Genomic DNA, 13,114 nt, shown 5'->3' with positions numbered 1-13,114 from the left:
GCTGGCCCTTGCTAATGCACTGTGTCAGTATTTCTTTAGTGACCTCATCAGTTCTCACAGAATTATCTTCCTTTAAAAGATGTCACGTCTGTCTCCTTGTGAAGAAAACCTTATGGATGAGACGTGATCTCACGTGGTACAGCACCTAGAGAGAAGCAGTGTCACGGAAGAGGCAGTCCGACCCCCTCACTCAGGGGGATTTTAACTCTGAAGCTTAATGACACTTTAATTGCTACTTGTCCTTAAATAGAGAGAGCTACAGCCATTCTGGGACCGTGGCCTCTCGAGTGGTCTATAAGGGATGTAACAGGACATGTCAACATTCAAAAATGTTAAAAACGGGGCTGCAGTCATCTGAGCTGGGATTCCAGAACTGATGGTCTTCTACAAGAATGAGGGATCAGAGACTGCTTCACCCAACCCACGAGTTCAGCGTCTGTAGTAGCGAGAGTGATTTACACTGAGCTTATATTATTCATCAGAGAGGGTGTATGTGTGTGTTTTTAAATAAAACATGATTATGTTTCCTTGGGTTTGTTTTTGCATACTTTAAAGCTGACTTTAAAGCTTTCATCAACTGGTTCAGCTTTCAGACTTTGCATTTTAACTGAACTAAATAAACACTCTTACATTTTCTTAAATATCAGTGGAAAAATACTCAAAAAGTGTAATTTGCAATTAATCCTCTCTTTCCATAGAGTTCCAGGATAGTATTTGAATTTGGCTATCATGCATTTCAAGCTGCCAAACTCCACATATAAATCCCAAGGGAAGAGGATATTGGGTTAAAAAGTTTAGTGAGGGTTTGGTTTATTTGCTTGCCACCTTATATTTGGTTTTTTTGTTTGTGTTTTGTTTTGTGTTTTGTTGGCTTTTCTGTTTGTTTTGATGTTTTGGGTTTTTTTTTTGGTTGTTGTTGTTTGTTTTTGTTTTTAGATTCATGCAATAATTTTCATTGTTTTTCTTGCAAAAATGAGATATTTATGTCTTGTATTTTCTGGGGCTTTCAGAAAAAAAAATGAAATGCTGTAAGATTTGCAGATGGAAGTTGGCAGTTCTCAAATAGTATGAAATTATTTTAGTTCAGTCTCATTCGTCTCTATCTCTTACTCATCTACAGCCCTCCCTTAGAAGCATTATCTCTGGCTTTTTTTTTTTTTTTTTTACTATACCTCTGACACTTTTGCTCTACACTTGACAGATGCAATCAAACCACAGAGCTGAGCAGAGCTGGTAAATGAAGGTGCATAAAACACAAGTTGGTTTCAGAAAACAGCCAGATTTTGTGAGGTTTTCAGACAAAACCCACCGAACAACTGGAAGTTCACACATCGCTCTGCAGCCAGCACTGCCAGAACATTAGAGAAGAGCTGTGGCTGTGGGAGAGGAAGCAAATTGTTGTACTCATATTTCTGTCAGCTTATTATTTGAATTTTCCCCCAAGAAACAGTCTGCAGTTATTTAATTACTGCCAGTTGCTACTCACATGAGAGCTTCTTCAAGGAATCACACCTCCTCATACCCTCTCCCACAATACATACATTGTGAAGAAATAATTGCACAAAACGTCCGCTTCCTATTGCCTCCGTGCTGGCTGCACTTGGGAACGAGTGCACTTAAGGAGATACAAAGTGTAGCCCCTTCTTAACATGTGGATTCGAGCACAGTATAGTCCCCATATCACCATGAAGAGTTTTTGTAACCCCTCTTGTTCATGTCAGCATCTGCCCCTGTAAATCTTCATGGATGGCCTCTGAGGTCCATGGACCTTGGATATGCTCAGCAGAGACCACCAGAATTGCTGGTTCCTCTGACCAGCTTCAGCCCCTGAAGGGTGGCATTGCTTTGGAAGGGGCCTCCCTCCATCAGGGCTGACATGGAGGAAAAACTCACAGAGAGAGATCTGTAAGAAAACCTCAGCTTTTGTTTCACCTAGTGACCTTGTCCATATTACCCAAGTCATGGTCCCTACTATAAGCAGGTGGGACGACAACCTTGACTGACCTTTGAACTCCTCATAGATGAAAGATCTCCACATGGGGAACTTTAAGGGCCAGGCAGCTCAAGGCACCTGCAATGAGCTTCTGCTCCCATGTTCAGCACGGAAACTGCTGGGTAAATAGAGCAGTTGGTACCAGGCAGCGTGAGCCATGGAGAGGCTTAATGCAGACCCAAAATGTCATCTATTTAGGCATGCTTGTTCATGGAAAGTGGCTTGATGATCTGGGGGAATGTTTTGTGCTCTGTGAATGTTAAATGACCCCTGATAAGTAAAGAAAGCCTATTAACAGGCAGTTCTGAAAGCAATCAGCCTTAATTATCTGAAAATGCAGGGTTTTGCAAGACTATAAAAACCTGTTATTTATTTTTTTAAAGTTTTGAAAACATCTGTAAGCTAAGTATGTTTGAATATGTATTTGTATATTTATATGCACATATATGTGGTGATTATGCAACGAGCATGGACATTTGCTATTCATTTTGACTATTTCTTCCTTTCTCTTTTTTGGCTCTAGTTGAATTTTCTGACTGCAACATTTAAATGCTTGGTGTCAGCAAAATGCATACTCTTTCCCTGATTTTTCTTTTTTGGCTTTTGAAGGAAGATTTGTTCTCTCCCTCCCAAAAAAAAATCCTCACCCACAACCTACTTGAGAAGTCCTTTGATGTCTGCTTACTCAGTATAAAGATACAGGGCTCTAGATCTCAACCCTCCCCTGTTTGCCAGCTTAAGCACTAATTCTCCCATTAAATAAAACTTACTAAGAGGGCAGAGTCGAACGTCACATCTAATCATTGATCAGACCATAATGAATTGCTTATATTATATTAACACACATGCTTTTATTTCACTGTGAGCACCTTTTTTTTTTTTTTTTTTTTTTTTTTTTTCCCTCTCTCTCTCTCTTAGAAAGGAGAATAAAATGTTTGTTGGTCTTACCGGGACTAAAGAGTGAAATTATTTCAATTAAAAGCAAAAAAAAATCCCAAACACTGCCTTTTCCAGCTGCAGTATTTGCATACACAAAATGAAAATGCTTATCTGATGGTTCATGCTGAGTGCGGCATTGCATGCAGTCATTAATGATCAAAATCTTTCTAATTCAGGTGTTAAATTTTAATTACGGCAGAGTGCTGATTAATACCAAATATCACCAGGCAGGAACGACTGCACTTTGTGCGCGAGGGACTGGCTGCCATGCAGATCTAGTGCTGTCAGAGCACCCTCATTAAGTATAGCTCAGCTGTGCTGCCCTATGCTCCCATTTCCAGCCTTATGGACACCAATTTGTCCTGTATTCAAAGCATTGTCCTCTGCCTTTCACAGTATTAGCTAAACAGGCTTTCAAGCCTCATCTTCCTTTCTCTTTGTTACAGTTTTCTGAATGAGAAAGATTTTTTTTGTTGTTGTTCCTAAAGGTGCACAAAGTAAGGAAAAAATAACTAACGCAGCTTTTTTCCAGCCCCTGATGGCAAATGCATTGCCTGAATTTACATATTGCTTTGGTGGCACTCACGTGCTTTTTGTTAGCAATGTCAATCCTGGGAAGCAGGTCAAGACCAGCGCTGAAAGCTGCCACCTGGATCAGCTGCTATTCCAGGTCAGTAAAGGCCATCGGAGTCCTGGCTCCCCTTATTTACCCATCCGCTTGAGCTGCCATCCAACTGGATTAAGTGATCAAATCCATCATGATCGTGATAATCTCACTGAAGCAATTGATTGGGAAAGAGTGGATGAATGTACTCCCATGAGCTCTGCTTTGTGTTAGCTCATGATGCAGCCTCTCTCTCTGTGGTTGCTGCAAGCCCTTTGCCAATGGAGGATGTTAGGGTTGGTTTCTGCTCTCTTCCTGCCTGCTGGAGAGCTTGCCTTGCAGACAGTGCTCTCTAGAATTTGCTGTTCTTCATACATCTGCCCTTACTAGTCACCAAGGAGCTGACCATGATGTTGAAATGGCTCTTGTTGCTCTCTGGATGCTTATATATGCATATTTATTTCTATAGAAAACACAACATACTAAAAAGTAAAGTTACTCATGACCCTGACTTTCATTATACTGCCCCAAAGTAATGAAGTCATTTGTGTTTACCCATTATTCCTGAAATGCCTTTAAAGCATTGCTTGTTAAGCTGCAAATAGACAACACCACTCGTTTACAAAACCCAAGGCAGACAACACAGGCACAAAGCTGGTAAGAACACGTGAAAAGAAATAAAAGACCATATCATGACCCTGCACTCAAATTATCCCCAGTGGCTTCTCTTCTGCTACGTTATCCGCCCTCAGTGCTCTATCATCTTCAGATTGCATTCATTAGAGCCCCAAACTAGTGCAACCTATTTGTTTATTCAGTCTGGATCTGTCACAGAGGTCACTCAGGTTTGACTCCCCTTCACCCCAATCAGGGCAAAGAGCACCCCAACACTTTCCTTCACCTGCTGCCACCACCCTCTTGGGTTGTGCTCATGTCCCTTGAGCACTGGCTGAAGCGGTTCAGCCCTGCCCACGAGGACAGGAGGGGATTTTTCTGCCCCAGTTTAGGAAAAGTAGACATCTAATTCTGGGCTAATCAGCCTACTCTCTCCTTATAGTTGATGAAAAGTAGTAGGCGCCTCTAACAGGTCATTCATCTTAACCCAAAATTGGCTTATAAGATCAGACAAGTTGCCTGTGGTCACCTGTGGCTAGGAGGAAACTCAGTTAATGGTGACTAGCTTAAAATTAACCATCTGGCTTCAACAAGTCTGAGTTCAGATGAGAGAAATGCTTCCCTTAATGACTATTTTCACTCAGAGTAAGGCTAACTCACACCTCCAGGCTGGACTCAGGAAAGCTCTCGGACATCTGAGGTCTTCCCAGAGCAAATTATTTTTCTGCAGAGCTAAACAACGACTGTCCCTTTTTTTTGGACAAGGTAAGGGAGAGAGAAATTTGGGGGACCTTTTCATATCAGTTTCTACCAAAAGCTGTGATTCGTGGCACTGTTTTGTGCTGCTCCTCAGTGGGACAAAGTAAGGGAGCAACTCTTCCCACCACTAGCCACAGTGGCTTGTAGGGGCGAGGGTCTGCCAGCTTGGCCTGCATCCCATGAAAAAGGCAGGACACTAAGATAAATTATAAGGTCCCTCGGTGGCACGAGGTGCTCCTTTCTGCCTCGCTGCATCTGTAGAGCCAGATGGTTGAACACTGCTCCGTGTTGGCACCGTAGATCAACTTCACCATCACTGAAGGAACAGTTTGCTGGGAGCCCCTGAGCTATCATCAGAGGCCGTGAACTTCCTACCTGATAAGCAGCAATGACAACGGAGGTGAGGATGCAGCTGTACCTGGCTGCCGAGTCCAAGCACACGTGACCGCACGAGGATTAATCTCGGGCAGCGAATGCACATCATGCGGAGCTGATTATTCACGGCTTGTAGCAGAACAGGTGGTCTGCTGTCAAGCAGAAGGACAAGTGCTTTACCCCCACAGAGTCTGGCATCCAAAAAATGACTTTTTTTTTTTTTTTTTTTTTTTTTTTTACTTTGGCTGCTCTGGCAGAACAATGGGTTTTAGGAGCTTCCCCTTGGGAGCTCAAAACTGGGGAGCATTGAGGTCCTGTGCACCCCTGATGCTTCATCCAGGGCAGAAATAAAATCACTGGTAGATGTCCCAGGGGAGCAGTGGCAGCACTGCCATTCACACCAGCAGTGGCGGGGGGAGGGAGGAAGGGGGATGGGGGGGGGAGGGATGAGGACCGTGTTGCCTGCCCTCCCTTCTCCCCGCTCTACATAGCAAGCTCTGCACAACATCCAAGCAAATACATTTTTATCAAATGCAAGAGGTAATGTAGTTGAAAATATTATGGTTAAGGGCTGGTAGGTTTACAGAAAAAAAAAAAAAAAAAAAAAAAAAAAAAAGAAAAAAAAACAACCCACAAGCCTGCCAGGGTTTAAAACTGCAATGGCTTTTAATGCATTTCTTGTCCCAATATTTAACTTTCATGCATTGAAAGCAGCCAGGAGAAACTGTTAAAGGTGCAGTTAGAGGCAATTGACAAATTGTAAATCAAGCGGGAAAAGCATAGTGGGTCAATAAAAATAAATAAGTGGGATGGTCCCTTGGGTGGGATGGAAAAGCTAGTGCTTTTGCTAGCCTGAAAATCACCTATTTCTTCCCCAGTAATCAAAGGTATTTTATTATACAGGAAAACACAGGTGAAGTAGTAAGGAAGAGACTCAGTCTGAGACTGCTCCCTGTCCAGTGCACTACAATATCTGCATAAAACCCAGCTGCTACGAAACAAACAAACAAAAAAAGCAAGAGGGACACCCCGAGCTGTAGTTCTGATTGGATGCTTGTACCCACTCACTGAAACATGCCACGCAGATGAGCACCTTTTCCCCACAGTTCTCTTCTACATCCTCGAGATTCAGATTTCCTACGAGAAGCTTATTCCTGACCAAGTACTCCTGTAGCACCAGCAGAGTTACCGACTACAGCTCCATCACTCCCAGCCCCAAAATTCATACCCTCCCCAGGCTGTAGCTCTGCACCTCTCCTGACCAGAGATGCTGGTTCCTCGCTTCCTAAGCACCAGGCTGGGCTCCCCAAGTCATTTTTACTCCTCAGTGCAGACAAATTTGACCTCTGGCCTTTGGAGATCAAAGGCTATGGTCTGACACCATTGTACACTCTACCTTCCACTTCATTTGGTCTGTTTGCCTGGCCACTATTTTCCACACCATTGACAAGGCACTGGGTGGGTGATTTGTCACAAGGTTGACAGTTATAGACTGTAATGTGTATAAATAGCCCCTGATTTTTGAGTTAATCAATGGAAAAATGAGGATCAAAGTCAGAAAGGTTATGTACGTGTGTATATCTCCCTGCATTGTGCACACACGTGGTACGGAGGTCTTCACTGGAAACTACTACACAATGCAGTTATTTTCACGAGCCACCCATGAGACAAGTCCTCAGCTGCCATAAGGGAGCTGCAAGTCTGCCGGTGACGCATGAGCTGTATTTTTATGCCATACTTAATTTTTCCATCACAGAGAACTGTGCTTTGCAGTTGTGCTGTCCCATAGGATGGGGTCTGTAGTGTGCAGGGGTGTAAGGTACCACACAACCGTGGGACAAAAAGCCATTGATGTCAGTATTCTCTGTCCTCTAATGGGTGTAAAGGGAAGAAGAAGGATTGTTTATCATCCTGCTTCCCAGCAATGAATAGATTTTCTTCCTAAGCTAAAAGTCCTGCTCAGCCCCTTGTGTTTAATGGCCATTGAGAGGACTAAAACTGCTCTAAAATTATCTGTTTCCTTCTGAATCATTTATACCTTGGACTCCTCAGTATCTGTGGGCAATATAGATTCCAGTTTAATGATGTGCTGTATGAAAAGTGCTCTCTTAGGTTCATTTTAAACCAATGTTTGATGATATCGCTGCACGCCTACTCATTCCTATATGACGAGAAACAGATCAGCATTCTTTTTCTATTCCTCTTCGTTACACTATTTATGATTTTAAAGACATTCATCTTTAGCTCCTCTTTGTATTTTTTCTGATCCTATAAGTTCTCTATTCACTTTCTTCTATTTTTTTGTGTGTCTGTGAAAGCCCTTCTGTACCTTTGATCAACTCTGCCTCTCGTCCCTCTCCTTCTTCTTTAGCTTTTTGAATCATCAGAACAACAGAGAATCTTTAAAATGTGGGTGCACGGAGATTTCTACAGTGGTATAACGAAGTCTATTTTATTCCCAGTCCCTTTTCTTAGAATCCCTAATGTTCATTTAGCTTTTCACTGCTCAGATTGGGTCAACGTTTTCAGAAAACACACTTAGGGAGGTTTCATTTTTCACCTGATGTCTCACTTTGCACTAATTGACACAGAATTTCATCTTGGCTTTTTAATGCTAGGTAACCCTGTGTCCTGCGGTCCTTCTGTAGCCCCCCATGGTCAGCACTGGACTTGGCCCTCCTGAATACTTTGTGCAACCTGCAAGCTGTGGCACTTCAGTGCCTCTCCTTCCCGGTCTCTGTTAGGAGCAGGGTGGATAGCAGAGATGGCAGCACAGACACTGTTACTACCCTTCCTCAACTGAAAAAACCTTTGGTCCTAGTTTTCGCTTCCTATTTCTACCAATTATTAATTCCCTTTCTATCTATTCTAACCTTTCTATTTCTATCCATTCCCTTTCCATTTCTATTTCTACCAATTATTAATTGGCCAAACGTCTTTGCAAAATATGAATTTGTCCCCTGTTCTTGTCCAGCCTTACGCAGAGGGTGTCTGGTTTCTGCGGGGGTCTTGCTGAGCACGTGGAGACAACAAAAGGGAAAGCAGCCTTCACGGCGTGTGGGCTGCGAGAGGGGCACTGTAGCTGTTACATATTGCATGCACGCAACGGGCGTTTTACGGCCTCATTAAAGTCAATGGGAGCCTGCCATCTGCTTCGGCAGGGGCAGCATCAAGGTATAAAAACATTACGCGCTGTTTAGGTGGTGCTTTTTCCTGTGCACTGGCTGATCCTTGCCTTGACCCCAGAACTAGGTATGAGTTATCGTTTCTTTTCTTTAGGAGGGGAAGCAGAAACTGGGAGTAACGCAGAGATTTCAAAGATTATGGCTGTCTCTCATCTGGTCTTATGTGTCTGAGCAGAGAGAATGAGAAGCAGGCGAGGGAATTCTTGGCAGCCCGTCTGATATGACATCCCCCATCAGCAGGTCTCAATTTCCGTCTGACTTTATGATCTCTCTTTCTCAATCTTGCAACTCCAAGACTCCACAGTGAGCTCGGAGTCTGCCAGGAAGGCTGTGAGCTAACTAGGTGACAGAGATAGTGAGGCACAATTGCCGAAGCTGTAATAAGTAGTATTGATTTTGAATAAACACGTGAGTACTATTGACTTGGAGAAGCTGCCTCTTAGCAAGTGGGGGGACTGACTGGCTCCAAAGGGTGGAAAAGTGGACGTCTTTTTCTGGAACTGGGTAAGATGAGTTTTAGTCACAGATATAAAAGTATAATCTGCTTGCAGCATCCTTTTTCTCAGGTCCGTTGGCAGATAAAGGTGTAAGAACCGTAGGGCTTCATAACAGGATGAAGAATAAAGGAAGTGGTTTAGGTGGATTGGTGGAAAAGGGCTGGTGAATGGGGCAGTGTAAGCAAGCCGTGGGTAAGACATGGTCCAGTGCTTGAGCTGAAGTTGATATCTAAATGATGTGAAAATGTTAAAGAGAAAGAGAAGAAAGATTTTTGTGAAGTGTAGCTGTAAGAAGCTGGGAAAGACAAACAGTGAAAACTTAGGACAGTCATTTTCCTCCTATGGTTGAAAAAATGAATCCCCCTATGTCTTATGGATAGATTCCCAGGAATCCTCAAGGGGTTTTTGTCACAAGCTGTATATGGATAGACCAGACTTGATGCTCCCTCCCAGTATTCTTAAAGCAGACCCCCACCTCCTTGACATTTAAAATGCAGCAATCTTCTCTCTTTTATTCACAATGCCAGATACTCTCACTTTCCTGTTGCACAACATTCCCATGGTGACACCAGTCCTGGAAAAGGAACATGGAAGCAATGCATGCAGATCTCTGCAAATAACATCCCTCCAAGATCAATGAAGAGCTACTGTGGACTCAGTGGACTTTGAACTTAGCAGCCCTCAGAGTTTAGCCCTGAGCTTGACCAGGTAGCACTGAAAGTAGTCAAATAAGATGATACGTCATTGAAAACACTCACCTTGCCAGCTTATGCCTTGGACTGATGCAGAAGTGCCTTAATACTTCCTGAGGTCAAGGATCCAGCTTTTACCCCTGAAACTTGCTCAGGGTACCTCAATGGACTGGAAAACAGGCCTAGAAATGTTTCCATCCTGGATGTTGCTGCAAACCAGCTTCAGACTGCTCACCCTACCCCTAGAGGTCACCAATAGCCCCTGGATCTCCACATGGGATCCAGTCAGCCTGACTGGGTATGTGGATTTTAATATCTGCAGTAATGCCATGGATACCTTGCACAGAAATAAAAGAGATTGAGCTCCTTTTAATAAAACCACACATAATGAAAAAGTAGGGCATCTGGGAGGCAAAATCTTCAATTTCTTACCATTCCCTAGTTATTCTTTTTGTATGGAAGTAAGAACGCTGCCGAATGCAACAGGGGTCTGCTGAAATGAGGGCATTCCTTTCACACATGCATATTCAAAGATTAAAGAGAAAGCTTTGAATTACTTTCAGAAAAGGGGTCAATTATGTAGATTTTACATGGCTTGTTATTAAGGCCAAAACTCACATTGTTTTCACAAGGGCTGGAGGATAGCAAGGCATAGATGTAAAGGCCTGAGTCCAGATCCGCCAGGAAGAAGGGAGGGAGAATCAAAACACTGTTAATTATATCCTCTCAAGAAAGGACTTGTGGTGCTAGGAATTCATCCCAGGAGGGTAATTTCAGGGCTACAAGTTGTAATGTATATTACTGCTGGTCTAAGCAGAAGAAGGGAGCAGCTCTGGCTGTGGCACCTTCAGTAGCTTTTTGTAGGGGACTCTACTGGAATTAAAGGCTTGTAACTTAAACAGCCTGCTCTGCAGAATATGATATCCTTTCCCCAACCTACTTGATCTCTTTCAACACTAATACAATAATGGGTTGAAAGAAAACTGGTCATCAATGGTTTCCTTGGACTTTGCAAGCTCTTTGACGAAGTTTCTCACAAAGGCTGTTAAGGAAACCAGAGGTATTTGGTGAAAGATTAAGTATTGTGCCATTGATTTAGAAACTGGCCAGGTCAACAAACAGAGCAGGAATGACTAGTTAGCTCTTACAAAACCAAAAGCCTGATAAAAGGCTCTCATAGGGAACATATTAGCCATCTTTTCATGCATAAATAAAAGGCTTTGTTTATGAGAATTAAAACTATTATATTTCCTTGAAATCCAGCTAAAGCTCCAGAAGTGTTCTTAATATTTTATTAATTAATCAATGTTTTACACTTTCTTAGATTATTGGAAGTTTAATGAAAATACGGTCTCTTCAAGGTAAGGAAAAGACAGCTTTTACAATGCCCTTCCCCTTGTTTGATGTATTTCTGGAGTTGGGGGAGGAAGGTTGGGCCTTAATTTTGGAACAGTGTATTTGGTTCGGAGTTTCCATAGTGCAAAAGAAAGGAATGGAGAAGGAATGGGAATTATTAATATTTTGGACTTGGATCAAAAATTCACACCGTGGGTAAAATAATCTGTTTGGGTCCTAATTGGATACTAATGAAAATTTAACATCCCAACAGCCTGATGTTCAATAGCTGATCAAAATTATCCCATAAAATCACTTTTTGATGGAAAAGTAGTTTTCAGCTGAAGGTTTAAAGATCATGGAAAGTATCACTTTCCAGGAGAAAATATCTAAACTTTTTTTCATGAGAACTTAAAATGTTTGGGCCCAAATGGGGCCTTTCTCAGATGAAGTTGTAGCACACTATGATGCACACAGCCTATATCAGAGGGAAATGCATTTTCTGATCAGCTTTGTAAATTGCGTTTCTCCTGACTTCTTAACGTGAATTAGATAGGAGTACCGAAATGATGGATTTGTGGTATAACGCTTTTCTTCTAGATAAGTCAAAACATTTTACAAAGGCATTGATGTCTCCCTAGTACAGGAAGAGTGAGGATAAGGAGAATTGAAGGAGGTACCTAGAGCCTGTGTGAGACCCTGGAAAGGAACCTGCACATCCCAAGTCCCTTTGCAAGTGTACTCTCGAGTAAATCACAGGGTACATTATCATCACATGAAAATTTCTGAGCTGATCTTTCAGATTTGGCAAAAAGAGACAACAAACAGTCATAATTAGGAAGCTAACTCTGTCTTTTTCTAAAGAGGAAAAATATAGGACTGAACATTTATCTTCAAATTAAATCGAAGACTATACAACTCCATGTGAGCATTGTTATTTTCCTTTATCAGCAAGGCATTGTTTTGTTGCATGAAATCTGTATGTTCAATAGATTTGATTTTCCAAGCAGCTGGGTTATCTTGGACTGTGAAGGCTCTCTCTTAATCTCAATTGCTGTGCTTTTCTCAGTGCCGTTCCCAGCTGCTCAGAAATGAGCACAGTGCTTTCATCTTTCTTTTCGTGCTCTTATTAGGTGTGACAGTTTCAACAATACCCGTATGTAGAAAAATATACAGGTTTTATTTTTTTTTTTTAATGTGATTGTCAAAAATACAGGCAGAAAGATGTTGTTTTTAAATTATAAAAGTCCTGCCATGATCACATGCTAATGATGTTGGATTTTTTTCCAGATTGCTCTAACACGTAATTGCAGCCGAATCTTATTTATCCACAGGAGACGAGGGAACAGAAAAGAGCTGAAATATGCAAAGTTGGGCCATAGGTGCTTTTCAAGTGATGGTGGCACACAATTAGGATTAATGTGTGTATCTGATTGTTTGGTTTCTGGAAGAACATTTCTGAGAGACAGGATTGTTGATTATCTACTTTTCTATGTCTTGTTAAACATTTATAATGCAAAGAAACCCTCCCCTGGCATGATGGGCTCGTGGTTTTAGAGAGGATCTATTGGCATTGTTGGAGTACTAACATGAGAGGAGTGAAAGGGGAGCAAAAATACTTGGGAGGATGGGATGCTTCAGTGGAAGACTCTTGGCTTTGAACCTAAACAGGTCAGAGCAAAAAAACTGTTTGTAAAGCTCATTTTGTTCTGAAGGGGTCAAAATGAGGAATCTGAATTTGTACCCAGGAGGTGGACAGATTGCTCCCAATGCCAGGGATGTGGTCAGTGCCCAGGCTGTACTTTAACCCAATGTATAATGTAAGAGCAACTGCATCAAAAACTGAGCTGAGAGTGCCTGAAGAGTCACATCAACCTCAGCGCTGTCCTGGATGCTGAGTCTCTGTAGTGGGAGAGACAGATCTCTCTGCTGCAGACACCACACAATACCTTGTCATTTCTGCTCGGGTTTGCTCTCTCACTGCAAAGAAATATTTCACAACCTGGCCCCCATTAAGGCAGGACTGACAGTGTCCATGTGTGGAGAGGGCCACATCTGCTAAGTGACGAGGTGTGATAAAGTGGTGGCCCTGCACAGGTCTGGACATTTTTCTGCTTGCA

General features: G+C 42.4%; 1 protein-coding gene across 2 annotated transcripts in view; it reads left to right on the top strand.

Annotated features, from left to right (window-relative positions):
- FRMD4A (FERM domain containing 4A) overlaps positions 1-13,114 on the top strand; it is a 355,878-nt gene that overhangs the window by 62,204 nt on the left and 280,560 nt on the right. The window lies entirely within an intron of this gene.

The sequence above is a fragment of the Oxyura jamaicensis genome, chromosome 1 (assembly GCF_011077185.1).
Source record: "Oxyura jamaicensis isolate SHBP4307 breed ruddy duck chromosome 1, BPBGC_Ojam_1.0, whole genome shotgun sequence".
Taxonomy (NCBI): Eukaryota; Metazoa; Chordata; class Aves; order Anseriformes; family Anatidae; genus Oxyura; species Oxyura jamaicensis.
This window is presented reverse-complemented; position numbering and strand designations above follow the sequence as displayed.